Here is a 21,396-nt window from a genome sequence, read left to right as displayed (position 1 = left end):
AGGCAGACCAGTAGCGTTCTTCTCCCGAAACCTCACCTCCTCCGAGATTCGACACTCTGCAGTCGAAAAGGAGGCACAAGCCATTGTGGAGGCTGTGCGGTGCTGGAGACACTACCTCGCCGGTAGGAGGATCACCCTCGTCACCGACCAACGGTCGGTCGCCTATATGTTCGATAACACGCAACGGGGCAAAATAAAAAACGATAACATTTTGAGGTGGAGGATCGAACTCTCCACCTACTCGTACAATATCAAGTATCGTCCAGGGGAGCTCAACGAGCCCCCAGATGCCCTGTCCCGCGGCACATGCGCCAACATGCAGGAGGACCGCCTGCAAGCCATCCACAATGACCTCTGCCACCCGGGGGTTACCCGGCTCGACAATTTCATCAAGTCCCGCAACCCACCTTACTCAACCAAGGAGGTCAAGGCCATGGTCAGGGCCTGCCAGGTCTGTGCGGAGTGCAAACCGCACTTCTATCGGCCAGACAAGGTTCGGCTCGTGAAGGCATCGGGCCCCTTTGAGCGACTGAGCGTGGACTTCAAGGGGCCCCTCCCGTCCACCAACCGTTATGCCTATTTCCTCACCGTGATCGATGAGTTCTTCCGTTTCCCATTCGCCATTCCCTGCACCGACATGACCTCAGCCACGGTGATTAAAGCACTGCACAGCATCTTCACCCTGTTCGGTTTCCCTGCTTATATCCACAGTGACCGGGGTACATCGTTTATGAGCGATGAACTGCGTCAGTATCTGCTCAGCAAAGGCATCGCCTCGAGCAGAACGACCAGCTATAACCCACGGGGAAACGGGCAGGTGGAGAGGGAGAACGCGACCGTGTGGAAGGCTGTCCTTCTGGCCCTGCGGTCGAGAAATCTCCCAACCACCCGCTGGCAGGAGGTCCTACCCGATGCCCTACACTCCATTAGGTCACTCCTCTGCACGGCCACAAATGAGACCCCTCATGAGCGATTGTTCCTCTTCCCCAGGAAGTCTACCTCCGGGGTCTCGCTTCCACCTTGGCTGACGGCTCCGGGACCTGTTCTTCTCCGGAGGCACGCGAGGAGCCATAAAACGGACCCCCTAGTTGAAAAGGTCCGACTGCTCCACGCCAACCCCAGTTACGCCTACGTGGAGTACTCCGACGGCAGGCAAGATACGGTTTCCCTCCGGGATCTGGCGCCCGCTGGATCCTCCACCACAGACGCCCCTTCCCACGCCGCTCCCCTGCAGCACCCGTCGCCCCCTACAACACCCCCCCTTCCGGCCCTACCACGCGTTGGTGAGCTCCTACCGTGCGCCCCCCCCTGCGCCCCCCCTTTACACACCCCGCCGGCGCCGGCTCCGCTACCCCCGGCCCTGCCTAGTTCCTCTGCCCCGACCCGGACCGAAGCTCCGACCGCTGTGCTCCCGGATGTGCCCTCAACCGGGACGTCCGTGCCCGCCGCACCACCGCCCGAACTGAGGAGATCGAGGAGGACGATCCGGCCGCCGAGACGGATGGACCTATGATGGCACTTCACCCCCGCCAGACTCCTTTTTAAACAGGGGGTGAATGTGATGAACGGTTACTGCCTTATCATCATGTAAGGTGATGTCCCCTTTAAGACCAGGCTTGGAACCCTGGGGACTCCTCCTCTGGCTCCGCCCATCTGGGAGCCATACATAAAGGCCTGCCTCATGGTCTGTATAGCAGTCAGCTCTCGTCCAAATCTGTAGCATAGTTATTAGCCTAATAAAGCCTTCTTTACAGTTTAACCTCTAAGCATCATTATTGAGGGTACCTCAGGTTGCAAGTGTGCAGGTGGTGGGGTGTGAGGCCATGGAGTCTGCAAAATCCACCAAACAAGTTGTCCTCAATTATCGTTGAGTGCTTTTATATTTCTGGTTGCTGATGACTGAGCGAGTCCTGTGCATCACTGTTTCACCTCCTCTCTCACTGTGTCAACGCTACCCTGAGGCACAAACAAAGCAAATCTCAACAAGGTTTGTTGGAACACAGTCACCATTGAACTCTTGGGTTGGAGTCCGAATGCTGGCCTGACAGATGGGATAAAGATTTCCGTTTCTCTGACAGCTGTTAAACACAAAGACCCAAAATAGAATTGAATTGGGCTTATCTCTACCCACGTCCAAATCCTCCACCCAAAAGTCACTCACAGTTTAACGTGGATGTATGAAAATAATAACAATTAAAATTCACAGCAAATAGCTTGAGCAGGACTGCAATAGGCACTGTTTTATCTTAACCGTGTATTGCTGATAGCTAAATGTCTCCTTCACTCAGCATGGGTGACCTGCGGAACGACTAATCTGCTTCTACTTATCCTCCATTAGTTAATCCTTGCTGCATTTACAATTGCTGAATGTACACATACTGCATTCATGCATCTCACACACAGAAGCCACTCAACTCCATGTAAGAGAGTTCATTGAAACCCCTATGGGGTCTCGGGGTCTCGGGGTGATTGGGGCCATGAACTTCAAGGCAACAATGGCGAGAGTGAAGCAGAGACTCGGATTTGTCAGTCCTCAGATCATCTGCGAGCACTATTTTCCTTTCCTGCCTGTGGACACGGCCTAATCCAGTGAACTCTGAGGCCCAATCGCTGACACCAACAGAGCTGGTAAATGGCAGATCTCGATCTCGTTTCCCTCCTGTTTGAATCCCCACCTTGGTCAACAGCTCTCACCAAGCCATCCCCAAGTTTCGCTCTGGGGGTGGTACCAAGCATTAAAATGGGGTCACAGCAGAAAAGAATTTGGCAGGCACTGACCTAGAGTTGAGCCGTGCGACTGCAACTTATAGGAGGCACCAGAAGAAAGAGAACACTGGGGTATACGGGCATCTTGCTGGTTTTAGTGACAAATGGAGGACAGGTTAGTTAGAGGGGCGGGAGGGCGAGGTGGACTAGAAACAGGCTATCTCTGAACCTCCTCCAGCCCGAGAACCTGTGCGGCCTTTCCCTCGGACCCCTGAGGTATCCTGAAACGTCCGGCCATGTGTCAACCAGTGCACTGAGCACCTTCAGTGGAGTTGTGCATGTGTCAGTTTATAGCGGTTACATAACGTCACTCTGCAAAAATTACTCCTAATAAGCGTTTGAGCGTGGAACCTGCGTGTGTTCGCTTTCACAGCCTCAGGCATGTTTAAACCATGGTAATCATCAATTAGCACCAAAGCTGCCACCAGACTTTGCAACAAGCGTGTCTCATTAGCACAGCACCCACATCATGCTGACTTTTACTCTTTTCCCCCCAAATGATTTTCAAACAACAAAATAAAACACGGTGGAACACACTCCCCATCTTCATAACAGGCCCCCCCAATGTTGCCCCACGCCCACCCACATCCCCAATTTTATCCCTTTATCCCCAACCACCTCCCACCACGCCCACCTCTACCCCACCCACCTCCTGGGTCTTATCTTCAAGCCACTGCCAGATAAACAAGCAGCATCAGATTAATTCATCCCAATTAATATCAGGAAGCCCGAGGTCTGACTTTGAGCCCAACCTCGAGTCTTTCAGTTCGGGCATACATTGCCGCCTTGTCGACCTCTTCAGCCGTGAAATCGGGCATCAGCAGATTTCTTTCTGTCCCATATAATAATAATCTTTATTATTGTCACAAGTAGGCTGACATTAACACTGCAATGAAGTTACTGTGAAAATCCAGCGCCTGTTCGGGTACATTGAAGGAGAATTCGGAATGTCCAATTCACCTAACAGGCACGTCTTTCGAGACTTGTGGGAGGAAACTGGAGCACCCGGAGGAAACCCACGCAGACACGGGGAGAACCTGCAGACTCCGCAAAGACAGTGACCCAAGCTGGGAATCGAATCTGGGACCCTGGAGCTGTGAAGCAACAGTGCTAACTAGTGTGCTACCCGTGCCACCCCGCTCTCAGCCAAATACATGACAGGAAACCTGGTAAGGCGGCAGCAGCAGACTGATGCTGAGATTTCATCCTGTTCCTTGTCTGAAAAGGGCAGACTGATGTGTTGATAGCTTTCCAGCTGAGCGACCGACAGGGGATAATGTGCCCCTTGGAAAGATCATGGCAATGCCGTGCTCCGTGAATCTGCTTGTTAACTGTGAGAGCAGCTATCCACAGGGCAGGATCCTCCAAAGGAGTCAGTTGAAAGGTTCTGTGGGTTTTTTGCCTCTGTTTCCCTGGTGAACCCACAGTGGCCTTTGAGCTGATTCAGTCCACTAATCTTCTAGGATAAGACCAGCATGGCGGAAAGTAAATTGAATGCAATTGGAATAATATTGTACATCACTCCCTCGCTTCAAACGGAAGATGACACATCTGCAGCACTATATAGGAGAATGGTCTTTATTCATTCTCCAGATGTGGCACTGCTGGCAAGGCTGGTATATATTGCTCATCCATGGGACTAGGGCTTTAGAAGGCAATTAAGAGTCAACGACATTAGTGTGAGAGTGAAATCATCCATAGACAGGCTCCTGCATTATCCAAACGTACCAGTACACTGAGGTATAGTGTCAGGGAAAGGGTTAAATTGAAACACATGACCTCTCCTTCTGGACATTAATATTATAACATATTTGAATGCTGCTCCGCACCTTGGCTTTAGTCTGTGACTTGGATTCAATACCTCCAACACTTGTTTTCCTGGACAGCTCACGGGTAGAGGGGAGCTGCCAGCACATTAAGTGCTTTCAGGCACTGGCTGTGGGTCAGGAATTCTTCCACTGGACCCCAAGCAAAGCTGTCATGAATTGCCTCCCTTTCCACGGTCCGGCCTCTCCTCTCAAAGTCACTCCTCCCGCAATCTTTCCACCTGAGATCTCTCCCCCACGATCACTTCCTCAATATCAGTTCTCCAACAACCTCTCCCTCTGACCCATCTCGCCTTCCATGATCTCTATCTCTCTCTCGCTCTTCCCTCTCTGCTATGCTCCCAACATCCCCACACTCTCACCCCTGCCCTCCCATCACATTGACCCATGACATTTTTAATTATTCTGGACTGGCTGACCTCACCTATCCCCAATTAGTGTATTTTGAAACAGGCATTCCCGCCTCAATCTGGCTGCCGGGCAGTAAAAAGTGTTGTTACGACTTGGAAGGGACTCCAGATTCTTGGCACTTCTGGATTTCCTGGCCACTGATGGATGTACCCCACTTCCTGATAAATATCGCGATCAGTATGTACGAACTGGATGCAGAATGGAGGCTGAGCTGAGAGTGTCTCATGGGCACAGGTCAATGCATTTCTGGTGATAAATGCATTTATATTTATTCTGGCTCCTTTTTATCCAAACTGTGCCTCGTTCTTTCAATCATTCCACTGAACATTAACCTGTCTTTTCCTCCTCCCTTAACCGTCATCATCTTGTTCCTTGGTTCTCCCTACATGGTGGATTTTCCTTTCCTGGGCCTTGGGTGGGACTCTGGTCCCTGGAAGGGAAATGCAATGATAACACCAGATGCTAATCTCCCCCAAGATTGCTATTGCATTCAATGGGCATCTCTCTGGTGGGATGTCATGGTGTGGGGGGTCAAGCTTCCTCACCCTGACAACCCCCACAGTATGCCCATTTTGAGGGGGGACTAGAGTAGTTGGCCCACCTCAGATCAGAACATCTCGGAGGGACTCCCCAAAGGCCAGAGAGACCCCAAACAGCCAATGTCTGCAACGGGTGTTTAATTTAGAGCCTCTGGCTGAGGCTACTGGCAGTAACCTCACCTGTCCCAATATCGCTGTATGTGGCTCTATGTCTCTGTTGACAATGCTCCTGTGAGACACTGTGAGATGTTTCACTATGTTAAAGGTGCTGTGTAGATGGGGGCCGGTTTAGCTTAGTTGGCGAGATAGCTGGTTCGTGATTCAGGGCGAGGCCAACAGCGTGGGTACAATTCCCGTACCGGCTGAGGTTATTCATGAAGCCTTCTCATCTTTGCCCCTTGCCTGAGGAGTGGTGATCCCCTTTAAAGGGGCAAGCAGCCTATGGTCATCTGGGACTATGGCCACTTTACCTGTTATGTAAATACAATTCGCTGTTGATGTCAATGAAGCAAATGACAAGAATTATATTAACTTTGAAGATGCAGTAAAATAAAAACCTTTACTTACTTTGCTTGGAGACATAGGCCGGAATTCTCTGGCCATTGGGATTCTCTTTTTCTGCTGGGAGCGCACCCGTACCGTGTGTTTCCCAGTGGCGTGGGGTGGCGTGCCGCCAAGAAACGCATGGCTGGGGGACGGGAGAATACAGCCCATAAAAAGTTATTGGATGGGATTCTCCAGCCTCCCAGCCACGTGTTTCTCGGCAGCGGGAGGTGCCGCATTTACTGACGGTGGGATCCTCTGCTCCCGCCATTGTCAATGTGAATTCCCATTAAAGCCACCCCACGCCACCGGGAAACCCACGGGGGTGCACTGCCGGCTGGAGAGAAAATACGCCTCCAGCAAACGGCCGGAGGATTCTGGCCCATATGCATCAGTTGAGAAAGAAATTTATTTTGTGACAGAGAATAATGAGGCTCCACTGGGCCTTTCCCATCCTTGACCATGATTTTTGTGTGGATGCTGTAGGGAATGATTCTGCTGTGGTTATTTGCACCTCCTCTAGACCCATCTTTTCTTTCTTTCCTTGTCGCTTTGGCTTCACCTTTTGTCTTTCACCATATACAGTGAATGGTAGAATCCTCAAGAGTATTGAAAGTCAGAGAGATCTAGGAGTACAGGTCCACAGGTCACTGAAAGGGGCAACACAGGTGGAGAAGGTAGTCAAGAAGGCATACGGCATGCTTGCCTTCATTGGCCGGGGCATTGAGTATAAGAATTGGCAAGTCATGTTGCAGCTGTATAGAACCTTAGTTAGGCCACACTTGGAGTATAGTGTTCAATTCTGGTCGCCACACTACCAGAAGGATGTGGGGGCTTTAGAGAGGGTGCAGAAGAGATTTACCAGGATGTTGCCTGGTATGGAGGGCATTAGCTATGAGGAGCGGTTGAATAAACTCGGTTTGTTCTCACTGGAACGATGGAGGTTGAGGGGCGACCTGATAGAGGTCTACAAAAGTATGAGGGGCATAGACAGAGTGGATAGTCAGAGGCTTTTCCCCAGGGTAGAGGGGTCAACTACTAGGGGGCATAGTTTTAAGGTGAGAGGGGCAAGGTTTAGAGTAGATGTACGAGGCAAGTTTTTTACACAGAGGGTAGTGGGTGCCTGGAACTCGCTACCGGAGGAGGTGGTGGAAGCAGGGATGATAGTGACATTTAAGGGCATCTTGACAAATACATGAATAGGATGGGAATAGAGGGATACGGACCCAGGAAGTGTAGAAGATTGTAGTTTAGCCGGGCAGCATGGTCGGCACGGGCTTGGAGGGCCGAAGGGCCTGTTCCTGTGCTGTACATTTCTTTGTTCTTTGTTCTTGTTCATTCCTTTTTTCATTTAATCTCTCCACCCTATCACCTTTCCTTTTCCTCTTTCCAACCGCTCCCCCTTTCCCCACCCCTGTACTTGTTTATAAACTGCTACATCTCATTTTCCAGTTCTGGTGGAAGATCCTTGACCTGAAACATTAACTCTGTTTTTCCTCTTCACAGATGCTACCAGACCTGTTGAGTGTTCCGGCGTTTTCTGTTTTATTTCACTAACACCTTCTCGTTCATATCTACTGGGATATAATAGAAGCTCAGAGCATGAATGTGCAGGCATAAGCATTAACCCCGGGTCCCTCAGCGCTTACTTGCGATTGATTTATTCTTCAATGTTGATCCTCCAACCAGCTCATTGGAGTTTACTGCTGAGGGAGGAATAAATGGCTGAGCCCCTTAATGAGATCCTGGGCTTTTCATTACTGGCTCCATATGATTGTCTTGACAGTGTGCATGTGAAGGGGATGTTTCCTCTTGTGGGAGAATCTAGAACTAGGGACAACTGCTTGAAAATAAGGGGTCATCCATTTGAAAAGGCGGTGAGGCGAATTTGTGTACATTCAGAGGGTTATGAATCTTTGGAACTCTCTTCCTAAAAAGGCAATGGAAACAAAAGGCGCGATCTAATGCAATGTTTTGTAACAGTGCCAAGGTGCACTGGTTTATTTTTGTTATTTGTGGTGGTTTTTTTTTGTTATTTACAGCACAGAAGCTGGGAGATTCCCGCCAACTCTGTCGGCGAGTTACCCACCACTATCTAACCCACTTAGGGACGATCAAACCAAATGGGAACTATGTCCCATAGTGAGCGCATTTAGCTCTGTGCTTCCTGGCGCTCACAGTGGCGTGAAACACAAAGCTATCTAATGTGACTTGGGTTAGATACTGGAACTCAGCGGGGAATATGCAGCCAAAGCTGTACATAGTCCGGTTCCTTACACTGAGGATCCCCGCTCGCCAAAACCCCTGAGTGCAGGGAGAGATCGGGACACCACTTTTAAAAGGCATCCTCGAGCCTCTGATGTGACCCCTGAACACCCCCCAAACTCAACTCAGCCCCCGCACCCCACCCCGACCCCGACCGGAAGGGCATCCCCAGCACAATCCACGTCATTAAAAAGTGCCAGCTTGGCACCTTGGCACTGTTAGCCTGGCACCTTGGAAGTGCCCCTGTCGTGCCACCTAGGTGCCTTGGCAGTACTAGGCTAGCAGCCAGGTGGCATGCCAAGATGCCAGGCTGGCACCAGCAGTGGGAGGGTGCGATCCTGCCCAGAGGTCAAGCACCTGGGAGCCTCAGATCCCCTGGGAGACCCCCAAGAGTGCCATTCCGTCTGGTCCCTGTGTGTGGAAACCAGTACCGAACTGCGCTCACCCGAGGTCTCCAAGGCGAAGAGGATAGATTCCCTCAGGGGACTGCATTTTTAAAAATAAATTTAGAGTACCCAATTATTTTTTTCCAATTAAAGGGCAATTTAGTGTGGCCTATCCACCTCGCCTGTTGTGGGAGTGAGACCCACGCAAACACGGGGGGGAGTGTACAAACTACACACGGACAGTGACCCGGGGCCCGGATCGAACCGGAGTTCATATTAGAGTGAGATTAGCAGTCTCGCTCTAATATGCAGATTTGCCAATAAGTGATGCCGCCCACAATGTGTGGGCTCCACATCGCGACGTCTGCAAGATCGTGTTCGATCTCGCAAGGCGTGGCGAGCCAAGTAGATTCTGGAGCAGAGTCTCCTGGCATTCACTGGCCATGTTGCGCCGCGGTGAGTTGCGTTTCCAGTGCAGCATGGACGCGCCCGTAGCCACTTTTTGGGGCCCTGAGGAGATTCTCACCGGTTTAGCTACACATAGAATTATTTTCATCACTGGGGAGCAGAACTCACTGGTCAGACCGGCTCCTCAAGAGTTCCGGCTGCCATGTTGAAAGGTGCCCTGATCTCGGCCCCCCCCCCACAAGCGATGACACCTACTATGGGGTCACTGAGTGCCTCCCCTTTCAGGTCTTCCCACGCCCCTTTTTGGGCCCCCAACCCTTCCAGAACCCTCACCCTTCACCCACCTCCCACTTCCCAGAGGATCCTATTTGCACCCATACACCCTCCCCCCCCCACACCCTCCATACATCCTCCACCCTCTTCTCATGCCTTCTCCTTGGCACCCTGGCACTGCCACCCTGGCATCCTGCGAGGACTCCTGTTGGCTTTGCGGTGCCTCCCAGACACCATGGCAGTGCCAAGGTGCCAGCATGGCAGTTCCACATTGCCGCATTCGATGGAGAGGGCCAACAGGCCATCCTGCACTTTCCGTGGCCACCCAGGGGCCTCCGATGGCATGGTATGTACCCCTGGGTGCCATACTGCCTAGTCCATGTTTATGTGGACCAGTACTGAACGGCAGCCAGCTAGGAGAGGCTGTTAGATGCCGGGAGGTCAGTAGATCCCGGGTGAGTAGGTCTTGTAGGTTTAAAACATACGTAAGCACACGTGGCTTGGTCACACCCATTGTGGGTTGAATTCTGGCCGCGCCGCCTCCCGGGACTTGGATAGATCCCATGAGGCATAATGGCTGCCGTGAAGCCGGCGGGAGGCCTCATCCAGTATTTACCAGCCATGACGTCCTCTTGGTCGGGCGCGATGTGGCTGGTAGATCGCACCCAGAATCTTTGAATATATTTAAGGCAGAGGTGACTGATTCTTGGTATCCAAGGGGGATAATAGTTTATCAGGGGTAGGTGGGATGCAGATTTGAGGTTACAATCAGATCAGCCATGAACTTATTAAATGGCGCAACAGGCTTGAGGGGCTGAATGGTCTACTCCTGCTCCTTTGTATGATTATTCAAAGTTGAAGATACTCCGACTATAGAAAGAGGGGCTGATCAAACTTGCCGTTCTTCCCTGGAACATTCAACTACAGAAACAAAGATTTACAACACAGAAGGAGACCATATAGCCCAACATGCCCTTACTAGCCAACAAAAAACTGTCCAGTCTAATCTTATTTTGCAACCCTTGATCCATAGTCCTGAAGGTTACGCCACTTCAAGTGGGTTTTTTTAAGTGTTTCTGCCTCTGCCACCCTTTCAGGCTGGGAGTTCCAGACCCCCTACATAGAAACATAGAAACTAGGAGCCATTCGGCCCATCAAACCTGCCCCACCATTCAACATTCTATCTCAACACCATACTGCTCTCTCCCCATGACACCTGTCATCTCTCCTCATCCCAGTCCTAAATGAGACTGCATCCAGTCTGTCCAGCCCTGTCAGAATTTTATACATTTCAATGAAACCCCCTCTCATTCTTCGAAATTCCAGGGAATACAGGTCCAGTCGACCCCATCTCTGCTCAAACAATCCAGGAATCAGTCTGGTGAACCTTCCCTGCACTCCCTCCATTTTTCTGAGGTAAGGGGACCAAACTGTCCACAATACTCCAGTTGTGGACAAACTAAGACCCTGTACAGCAGCAGTAAGACATCCTTACACCCTTGATCCTATACTCAAGACCCCCTGTAATGAAGGCCAATATACCATTTACCTTCCTAATTGCTTGCTCTACATGTCTGCTTGTACTGGTGTACAAGAACATTCAGGTGCCTTTGTGCATCAACATTATTTAAATAATACTCTGCCATTCTGTTTCTCCATCCAAAGTGGTTAATTTCACATTTGTCCACATTATACTGGTGTCTGCCATGTATTTGCCCACTCACTCAACTTGTCTAAATTACTTTGAAGCCTCTTAACATCCTCCTCACCACTCACATTCCCACCAAGTTTATGTCATTAGGAAATTTGGAAATATTATATTTAATTCCCTCATCCAAATCATTGATATATATTGTGAATAGCTGGGGACCAAGCACTGATCCCTGCAGGACCCCACCAGCCATGCAATCATAGAATCCCTACAGTGCAGAAGGAGGCCATTCGGCCCATCAAGCCTGCACCAACCTTCTGGAAGAGCAACCCCGCCCCAATCCCAATAACCCCTTAACCTCACCTGCAAATCTTTTTTTGGGGATACTAAGGGGCGCATGGCCAATCCACGTAATCTGCACATCTTTGGACTGTGGGAGTTAACCGGAGCACCCGGAGGAAACCCACGTAGGCATGGGAAGAATGTGAAAACTCCACACAGACAGTGACCCAAGGCCGGAATTGAATCCGGGTCCCTGGTGTTGTGACGCAGCAGTGCTAACCGCTGTGCCACCGTGCTGCCCCACTTGCACTCTGAGAAAGACCCATTTACTCCTACTTTCTGTTTCCTGTCTGCTGATCAATTCTCAAGCCATGCCAATATATTACCCTCAATCCCAAGCACTTTAATTTTGCACACTGACCTTTTTCAAAAGCTTTCTGAAAATCCAATTACACCACACCCACTGGTTCATCCTTAACTATTGTACCAGTTACTTCCTCAAAAAACCCCAGTTCATTTGTCAAACATGGTTTCCCTGGCATAAATCCATGCTGACTTTGGCAAGCTTACTTGTGACAGCGATAAAGATTATTATTATTAATCCTGTTGAAACAATCCTTTCGGTTAAAATATTTCTACTCAACAGCCCTCTAATCCTGCCATCAATCACTTTAAATTGTGCTCCCTGGTGTTGACCTCTCTACTAACAAGGATAGCTCCTTGCTATTTACTCGTTCTAGGTTCCTCATGTTGCTCTACTAATAACGTTGGTGAACCATAAACCTTCCCTAATATAGATCAAATGACCACACAACCAGTTAGTTAGTTCAAAAGATTGTTTATTTACATACACAAGAGTTATGTCGACATGCAAACATAATATCTACTAAGAGTTAAATTACACCTATCAGCTACAATAACCTATACTTAACTTCAGGGCGACCGGCACTGTGCAAATGGATAAGGCCTTTATCTGGATTTCACTTTGCTGGTTTGAAGAAAGTGGCTCTGTCTCTGCTGGGCTCATCCGTCAGGTAGCGATCGTTGGTCTTGAACTTGGCTGGCTGTTCCTGCTGCAATTGGGTTAGGCACAGGCCAGATCCAAAAGAGGCAGAACACATGGCTGCGCTCTCTTTTTTCCCTCTGGGATTTTGCGCTCTTTGGGGCGGTCCTTAACCTTGGACCCAATAGTTCGACAGGGCTCTGATCACTCTCTTCGATTTCGGCCAATAAAGGGGTGGGTGCCTTGGTGGCTGGGCGGGTCCTTCGCGGTCATTGACCTTGGCAGTTGTGCTTTCTGAGTAAGGGGAGTGGCGCCGATCAGTCTCTGGCTGTACCGTTTGCTTGATTGGATTTCTATTGTCCTGGGAATATGGGCCACTGAAATGTAAACGAGCGGGGGTTTCGATCAGGTCTGGTTACCTGTGTTTCAGATACACATAGGCTCTGTATCTGTCTGAGTCCTGGGTTGGCCATAATTCCCATGGTCAGGGCAGTATGGTGGCGCAGTGGTAGCACTGCAGTCTCACGGCGCCGAGGTCCCAGGTTCGATCCCGGCTCCGGGTCACTGTCCGTGTGTAGTTTGTACACTCTTCCCGTGTTTGCATGGGTTTCACCCCCACAACCCAAAAGATGTGCAGAGTAGGTGGATTGAACACGCTAAATTGCCCCTTAATTGGAAAAAATGAATTGGGTACTCTAAATTTATTTTTTAAAATTCCCATGGTGCTTTGTAGGTGGCCATCTTCGATGGCTACACTCATGAAACCCCTCATTTTCACCCCTCGACCAAATCTCCACTCAGACCTCGGGCCTGTCTAAACTTTCCTCATTGCTCACATTCTCTATTCCTGACAATACCCTCGTAAATCGCCTCTGTAACTTCTCTAGAGTAATCACATCTTTCATGTAATGAGATGATGATCAAATCTGTGCACAGTCCTCCAGATGTGGCCTAGCTAATGCTTTATACAATTCTAGTATAATCACCCTGCACTTATACGCCAGCCCTCAGCTAATCAAGAGAAGTATCCTGGATGCTTTTGTAACCAGCTTTCTACCTCATTCAGGGATCTGTAGTCATGCCCTCCAAGGCTCCCAGGTTACTTCAACCACTTATTGTGTATTCATTTGTCCTCACAGCAACCCTCCTCAACCACATGGCCAACTTTTGTGTCCTTTGACACTTAATCATGCCCCTTATATTTAAGTGTAAATTATTGACAGATAAATAATTGACAGACATTAAGAGCTACTGAGTACTGAGCCCTGCTGTCCGCCACTGGAAAGTCTTTCAATTGTACAAACATCCACTGACCTTTACACTTTGCTTCTTGTCCCTGAGCCAATTCTGAATTTAACATGTCACTTTCCCCTGGACCCCATGGGCTTTTAACTTATTGATCGGTCTGCCATTGGACTATAGTCAAAAATCTTTCGAATTTCCATGCAAACTACATAAAACACGTTAAACGAATCAACACTATTCGTTACCTCCACAGAAAAAGGCAATCAAACACGATCTTCCTTAACAAATCCATGTTATGGAGATGCCGGTGTTGGACTGGGATGAGCACAGTAAGAAGTCTTACACCAGGTTAAAGTCCAGCAAGTTTGTTTCAAATCACTAGCTTTCGGAGCATGGCTCCTTCCTCAGGTTTCATAGATTTCATAGAATTTACAGTGCAGAAGGAGGCCATTTGGCCCATCGAGTCTGCACCGGCTCTTGGAAAGAACACCCTATCCGAGGTCCACACCTCTACCCTATCCCCATAATCCAGTAACCCCACCCAACACTAAGGGCAATTTTGGACACTAAGGGCAATTTATCACGGCCAATCCACCTAACCTGCACATCTTTGGACTGTGGGAGAAAACCGGAGCACCTGGAGAAAACCTACGCACACACGGGGAGGATGTGCAGACTCCGCACAGACAGTGACCCAAGCCGGAAGCAAACCTGGGACCCTGGAGCTGTGAAGCAATTGTGCTATCCACAATGCTACCGTGCTGCCCTGGTGAATGGTGTTGTAAGACTTCTTAATAAATCCATGCCTTGACAGTGCTTTTCGTATCAGGATTTATATCATTTCTCAAAACTGTTTCCCATAGTTTTCCCACCACTGGGGATAAGCTGACCAATCTGTAATTACTCCGTCCATCCCTTCCTCACGATTTAAATAATGGTCCAATATTATCTCTTCTCAATGTGCTGGCATCTCACCCGCAGCCAGAGAGGTAAACGGTGATCAAAACCTCAGCTTTTTCTTCTCTTGCTTCCCTTAGTTGCCTGTGATACATTTCATCTGTACCTGCTTAATATTTCCACTCTCAATATGTTTATCCTATCCTATCCTTCCTCTTGATTCCCTTATTTCCCACTTCCATGATTGCCTATTAACTATTAACAATAGTCTTCAGCCACGCAGCCAGAGGTCTCAGCAATCGGTGGGGGTTATGGATGATCGGTGGGGCAGACGGGCCCCACCCCTCCCCATGGCGGCCCACCCCTGCGGAGGGTCCCCCACCCCCAGCCGAGCTCCCCCCCACCTCCCCTCCCCCCATCGAGCACTGCGGTGGCAATCCCAGCACCCCTGTGCTCTTTGCCTGTGAGCAAAGATGGCTACTCATCTCCTTGGCTCCCCACAGAATCCCTTCCGCTAGGTTCACATTTTTCAAAAGACGTACTAATTGGCACCAATGTGAGCACTTACTGGGGAGGCCGCTGAATGACGGGAGGCCATTGGATATGGGGTCACTCTCATTGATTGTATGGAAATGGGGCTTAAGTGGTGATAATTGGTTTCTCGCCATGCGGCGGCGAGATCCCGATTTCGCCTCCAAGAGCAGGCCAGTTGCATCGCAAAATGTTGGGCGCCTGGCGCGGATCTCATTTTTGGCATCTCCCGCTATTCACCGGCATCGTTATGCTTGAGCAAGAGCGCAACGAGGCCAGAGAATCGCGCCCAGAGACTTTTATCCTTTTTACTTTTCATATTATTTTCCTTTACACCCCTCTTTCCCCTCTGTGTTTGTCTATATTGTGCGTGTATAGAAGGTGGGGGCAAGTTAAATGGGGCAGGTTTAGGAATTAAGTAATAATTAACCAGTTGTATTTGCTGCCTATTTAATTCCAGGTATTGTCATTACTAAAAATTAATTGTGCTTAACTTGACAAACCTGGTGACTGTAGTTATTCGGCAGCCAAAGACTAAAGACTTTGGGTATTTTTGAAAACTGAATCGTTAATTTCAGTTGTGTCACGTGGAGCTGGAATTGACTGCGCACTAGCCCAGGGTGTTGTAGTAGTATTTAACTATAATGGGGTGAATTCACCATCTCCCCAGCCGCGTGTTCCTCGGTGGCAGACCTTTGCTGGCAGCGGGATTCTCTGTTCTCGCCGCTGAACAATGGGATTTCCACGGCACTGGGAACCCGCAGGTGGTGGTTGGGGGGAGGGGGTGGCGCTGCCAGCGGAAGGGAAGATCCCACTGGTAGGTAATTCACTCCAATGACTGCATCATCCCTCTCTTTTGTGAAGTTAGAGACCAAGGTTTCATGAGAAACCACTTTCATCTCTTCCACCTCTACACACAAGCTCCTTTTTTGGTCTCTAACAGGACTTCCTATTTCCTCAGCTATCTTATTGATGTTTATCTATTTCTAAACCATCTTCCGCTTTTCTTCGATATTACTTGTATGTTGTTGTGGTTAACTGAGGAATAGGCTCAGAGACATAGCACTAGATTCTCCTCACTCCCTGTGGTGTGTATCTCGGTGGACGGGGGCAGCCTACCGCTGTCAATAGGATTTCCCATTGAAACTACCCCACCCCGCTGGGAAATCCGCGACGAGGGTGGATGTCGGCGGGACTGGAAGATCTCGCTGGTGTGAACAGCCTGACGTTCTCGCCCTTAGAGGCTGAACAGTAACTATTTATTGTAGAACATAACTGTAGAAACAAGATATACAAGACAATGGATTTCTTCCATCCAAGCCATGAGCTATCTCCATTCGACTGCTACTTGTCATAGAAACATAGAAAATAGGAGCAGGAGGCCATTCGGCCCTTCGAGCCTGCTCCGCCATTCATTATGATCATAGCTGATCATCCAACTCAATAGCCTAGTTCCGTTTTCTCCCTCCATTTCCTTTGAACCCCTTCATCCTAAGTGCTATGTCTCACTGCCTCTTGCAAACATGCAATGTTTTGGCCTCAAATACTTTCTGTGGTAACAAATTCCACAGCCGCACTACTCTCTGGGTGAAGAAATTTCTCCTCACCTCCGTCCTAAAAGGTCTATCCCGTATCTTCAGACTGTGACCCCTGGTTCTGGACTCCCCCACCATTGGGAACATCCTTCCTGCATCTACCCTGTCCAGACCTGTTAGAAATTGTGACTCCTTTGACATCACCATGTGGGCAGTATGTTTCTCCACTCCCACATTAACCCTTTCAGTCCTGAACACCTAATACTATATTACTTGCCAATATTTTTCAAGCCCCCTCTTTGCTTTCCTAATTTCCTATTTAACTCTACACGATCTGTACAATTGAGGCTTGCTGCAGCATTGAATTCTCGGTATTAACATGAACTCCCATTTCTTCCCTGTGTACATAGAACATAGAACATAGAACAATACAGCGCAGTACAGGCCCTTCGGCCCACGATGTTGCACCGAAACAAAAGCCATCCAACCTACACTATGCCATTATCATCCATATGTTTATCCAATAAACTTTTAAATGCCCTCAAAGTTGGCGAGTTCACCACTGTAGCAGGTAGGGCATTCCACGGCCTCACTACTCTTTGCGTAAAGAACCTACCTCTGACCTCTGTCCTATATCTATTACCCCTCAGTTTAAAGTTATGTCCCCTCGTGCCAGCCATATCCATCCGCGGGAGAAGGCTCTCACTGTCCACCCTATCCAACCCCCTGATCATTTTGTATGCCTCTATTAAGTCTCCTCTTAACCTTCTTCTCTCCAACGAAAACAACCTCAAGTCCATCAGCCTTTCCTCATAAGATTTTCCCTCCATACCAGGCAACATCCTGGTAAATCTCCTCTGCACCCGCTCCAAAGCCTCCACGTCCTTCCTATAATGCGGTGACCAGAACTGTACGCAATACTCCAAATGCGGCCGTACCAGAGTTCTGTACAGCTGCAATATGACCTCCCGACTCCGGAACTCAATCCCTCTACCAATAAAGGCCAACACTCCATAGGCCTTCTTCACAACCCTATCAACCTGGGTGGCAACTTTCAGGGATCTATGTACATGGACACCTAGATCCCTCTGCTCATCCACACTTTCAAGAACTTTACCATTAGCCAAATATTCCGCATTCCTGTTATTCCTTCCAAAGTGAATCACCTCACACCTCTCTACATTAAACTCCATTTGCCACCTCTCGGCCCAGCTCTGCAGCTTATCTATATCCCTCTGTAATCTGCTACATCCTTCCACACTATCGACAACACCACCGACTTTAGTATCGTCTGCAAATTTACTCACCCACCCTTCTGCGCCTTCCTCTAGGTCATTGATAAAAATGACAAACAGCAACGGCCCCAGAACAGATCCTTGTGGTACTCCACTTGTGACTGTACTCCATTCTGAACATTTCCAATCAACCACCACCCTCTGTCTTCTTTCAGCTAGCCAATTTCTGATCCACATCTCTAAATCACCCTCAATCCCCAGCCTCCGTATTTTTTGCAATAGCCTACCGTGGGGAACCTTATCAAACGCTTTGCTGAAATCCATATACACCACATCAACTGCTCTACCCTCGTCTACCTGTTCAGTCACCTTCTCAAAGAACTCAATAAGGTTTGTGAGGCATGACCTACCCTTCACAAAGCCATGCTGACTATCCCTGATCATATTATTCCTATCTAGATGATTATAAATCTTGTCTCTTATAATCCCCTCCAAGACTTTACCCACTACAGACGTGAGGCTCACCGGCCTATAGTTGCCGGGGTTGTCTCTGCTCCCCTTTTTGAACAAAGGGACCACATTTGCTGTCCTCCAGTCCTCTGGCACTATTCCTGTAGCCAATGATGACATAAAAATGTTCTTTAATGTCCAGGGTGAGCCTAGATTTGGGAGCCCCATTCTTTTTCTTCCTTGAAACATATTTATTCTGAACACTCTTTAATCTCCCACCGTCCTGACACTGATGTACCTTCAAAGTAACTGGTTCCAGTCCACTTTTGTTGAATCATTCAGCAGTTCAGTAAAACTGGCCTTTCCTGAATTTCAAACACTTGCTCTTGATCTATATTTCTCATTTTCCTTTTCCAAATTTAACCAGATTATAATCACTCCTACTGAAAACGCGCTGTCACTGATAATCCTTCCTCCAGCCCAGACTCATTTCCTGGGAACAAAGTCTAGAACTGCCCCTTCTCTGGCTGAGCTTACTGCAAACTGACAAAAGAGTTCACTTGAATGTATTTTAAGAATAATGCACCCTCCATACAAAGAACAAAGAAAAGTACAGCACAGGAACAGGCCCTTCGGCCCTCCAAGCCCGTGCCGACCATGCTGCCTGACTAAACTAAAATCTTCTGCACTTCCGGGGTCCGTATCCCTCTATTCCCATCCTATACATGTATTTGTCAAGATGCCCCTTAAACGTCATTATCGTCCCTGCTTCCACCAGCTCCTCCGGCAGCGAGTTCCAGGCACCCACTACCCTCTGTGTAAAAAACTTGCCTCGTACATCCCTTGCCCCTCGTACCTTAAACCTATGCCCCCTAGTAATTGACCCCTCTACCCTGGGGAAAAGCCTCTGACTATCCACTCTGTCTATGCCCTTCATAATTTTGTAGACCTCTATCAGGTCGCCCCTCAACCTCTGTCGTTCCAGTGAGAACAAACCGAGTTTATTCAACCCCTCCTCATAGCTAATGCCCTCCATACAAGGCAACATCCTGGTAAATCTCTTCTGCACCCTCTCTAAAGCCTCCACATCCTTCTGGTAGTGTGGCGACCAGAATTAAACACTATACTCCAAGTGTTGCCTAACTAAGGTTCTATACAGCTGCAACATGACTTGCCAATGCTTATACTCAATGCCCCGGCCAATGAAGGCAAGCATGCCGTATGCCTTCTTGACTACCTTCTCCACCTGTGTTGCCCCTTTCAGTGACCTGTGGACCTGTACACCTAGATCTCTCTGACTGTCAATACTCTTCAGGGTTCTACCATTCATTGTATATTCCCTACCTGCATTAGACCTTCCAAAATGCATTACCTCACATATGTCGGGATTAAACTCCATCTGCCATCTCTCCGCCCAAGTCTCCAAACAATCTAAATCCTGCTGTATCCTCTGGCAGTCCACATGGCTATCCGCAATTCCACCAACTTTTGTGTCATCTGCAAACTTACTAATCAGACCAGTTACATTTTCCTCCAAATCATTTATATATACTACGAACAGCAAAGGTCCCAGCACTGATCCCTGCGGAACACCACTAGTCACAGCCCTCCAATCAGAAAAGCACCCTTCCATTGCTACTCTCTGCCTTCTATATCTCTAGCCAGTTCTGTATCCATCTTGCCAGCTCACCGCTGATCCCATGTGACTTCACCTTTTGTACCAGTCTGCCATGAGGGACCTTGTCAAAGGCCTTACTGAAGTCCATATAGACAACATCCACTGCCCTACCTGGATCGATTATCTTTGTAACCTCCTCGAAAAACTCTATCAAGTTAGTGAGACATGACCTCCCCTTCACAAAACCGTGCTGCCTCTCGTTAATACGTCTATTTGCTTCCAAATGGGAGTAGATCCTGTCTCGAAGAATTCTCTCCAGTAATTTCCCAACCACTGACGTAAGGCTCACCGGCCTGTAGTTCCCTGTATTATCCTTGCTACCCTTCTTAAACAAAGGAACAACATTGGCTAATCTCTAGTCCTCCGGGACATTACCTGAAGACAGTGAGGATCCAAAGATTTCTGTCAAAGCCTCAGCAATTTCCTCTCTAGCCTCCTTCAGTATTCTGGGGTAGAAACCATCAGGCCCTGGGGACTTATCGACCTTAATATTTTTCAAGACACCCAACACCTCATCTTTTTGGATCTCAATGTGACCCAGGCTTTCTACACACCCTTCTCCAGACTCAACATCCACCAATTCCTTCTCTTTGGTGAATACTGATGCAAAGTATGCATTTAGTATCTCGCCCATTTCCTCTGGGCCCACCCTTTCCCTGGCTACCCTCTTGCTTTTTATGTACGTGTAAAAAGCCTTGGGATTTTCCTTAACCCTATTTGCCAATGACTTTTCGTGACCCCTTTTACCCCTCCTGACTCCTTGCTTAAGTTCATTCCTACTTTCCTTATATTCCACACAGGCTTCGTCTGTTCCCAGCCTTCTAGGCCTGACAAATGCCTCCTTTTTCTTTTTGACGAGGCCTACAATATCTCTTGTTATCCAAGGTTCCTGAAATTTTCCGTATTTATCCTTCTTCCGCACAGGAACATGCCGGTCCTGAATTCCTTTCAACTGACATTTGAAAGCCTCCCATATATCAGATGTTGATTTACCCTCAAACATCCGCCCCCAATCTAGGTTCTTCAGTTCCTGCCTAATATTGTTATAATTAGCCTTCCCCCAATTTAGCACATTCACCCTAGGACCACTCTTATCCTTGTCCACCAGCACTTTAAAACTTACTGAATTGTGGTCATTATTTTTCCGAAATGTTCCCCTACTGAAACTTCTACCACCTAGCCGGGCTCATTCCCCAATACCAGGTCCAGTATAGCCCTTCCCTAGTTGGACTATCTACATATTGTTTTAAGAAGCCCTCCTAGATGCTCCTTACAAACTCTGCCCCGTCCAAGCCCCTAGCACTACTTGAGTCCCAGTCAATATTGGGGAAGTTAAAGTCTCCCATCACAAAAACACTGTTGCTTTTACTCCTTTCCAAAATCTGTCTACCTATCTGCTCCTCTATCTCCCGCTGGCTGTTGGGAGGCCTGTAGTAAACCCCCAACATTCTGACTGCACCCTTCTTATTCCT

At 48.6% G+C, this 21,396-nt stretch overlaps 1 protein-coding gene across 3 annotated transcripts in view; it reads right to left on the bottom strand.

The window, feature by feature from the left end:
* The window catches only part of camkk1a (calcium/calmodulin-dependent protein kinase kinase 1, alpha a), a 329,689-nt gene that overhangs the window by 253,874 nt on the left and 54,419 nt on the right, over nucleotides 1-21,396 (bottom strand). The window contains exon 1 of one of the 3 annotated variants that reach the window (XM_072469146.1): nucleotides 1,786-1,930. The exons of the other annotated variants lie outside the window; for them this stretch is intronic. The gene's annotated coding sequence lies outside the window, so the exon portion shown is untranslated. Of the gene's footprint in view, nucleotides 1-1,785; nucleotides 1,931-21,396 lie in introns of those variants that run through there. 3 annotated transcript variants of the gene reach the window in all.

Source organism: Scyliorhinus torazame, chromosome 12, assembly GCF_047496885.1.
Source record: "Scyliorhinus torazame isolate Kashiwa2021f chromosome 12, sScyTor2.1, whole genome shotgun sequence".
Lineage (NCBI taxonomy): Eukaryota > Metazoa > Chordata > Chondrichthyes > Carcharhiniformes > Scyliorhinidae > Scyliorhinus > Scyliorhinus torazame.
The sequence above is the reverse complement of the archived record's forward strand: the minus strand, read 5'-3'. Positions and strand labels throughout refer to the sequence as shown.